This window comes from Myotis davidii, unplaced genomic scaffold, assembly GCF_000327345.1.
Source record: "Myotis davidii unplaced genomic scaffold, ASM32734v1 scaffold388, whole genome shotgun sequence".
Classification (NCBI taxonomy): Eukaryota; Metazoa; Chordata; class Mammalia; order Chiroptera; family Vespertilionidae; genus Myotis; species Myotis davidii.
This window is the reverse complement of record NW_006299101.1, coordinates 360,138-360,929: the sequence shown is the minus strand read 5'-3', so window position 1 is coordinate 360,929 and position 792 is coordinate 360,138. Positions and strand designations below refer to the sequence as shown.

The following is a 792-nucleotide window of genomic DNA, read 5'->3' as shown; positions in this document are numbered from 1 at the left end:
ACGATAGAAAAAGGACTGAAAAAGAGCAAAGAAACCCACCAAAGCTGCTTAGGTACTGGAATATGTGTGATATTAAATACTGTGTTTGTCCAAAAACAGTGTTAAGATTTTATATATGTTTTCTGTTTTCCTTTAAAAAGTAATAATACCTAGACCTAGCTGGTTTGGCTCAGTGGATAGAGCGTTGGCCTGCAGACTGAAGGGTCCCGGGTTTGATTCCAGTCAAGGGCACATGGCTGCAGTTGGGGGCATGCATAATGTCCATCATCATTGATGTTTTTATCTCTCTCTCCCTCTCCCTTCCTCTCAATGGTTTTTTTCTCTCTCTCCCTCTCCCTTCCTTCCCTAAAAAAAATCAATTAAAATATTTTTTAAAGTAGTAATACCTAGAAAGTCTCAAGTCTTAATTTAAGACTTGTCTCTTAAAACAAGCTATAATCTCCTTTAGTCTTTGGGAAAACCTTATAGAGTCATTAGTTTTTTAGGATTTTTCTTACAGTGGTGGTAGATTTGCAGCATTAAACTCTCCTTTGGTAATTCTGATTCTGTGGGTAGCTCCTACATAACACCTGGTAGAATTGGGGTATAATTTGTCCACAGTCCCTACAGCAGTGGTTCTCAACCTTCCTAATGCCGACCCTTTAATACAGTTCCTCATGTTGTGGTGACCCCCAACCTTAAAATTATTTTTGTTGCGCCGAAACCGGTTTGGCTCGGTGGATAGAGCATCGGCCTGCGGACTGAAAGGTCCCAGGTTCGATTCCGGTCAAGGGCATGTACCTGGCTGCAGGC

The 792-nt window shown here is 41.3% G+C and overlaps 1 protein-coding gene across 8 annotated transcripts in view; it reads left to right on the top strand.

Annotated features, from left to right (window-relative positions):
- The window catches only part of CREM (cAMP responsive element modulator), a 116,539-nt gene that overhangs the window by 80,819 nt on the left and 34,928 nt on the right, over window positions 1-792 (top strand). The gene's annotated exons all lie outside the window — the stretch shown is intronic.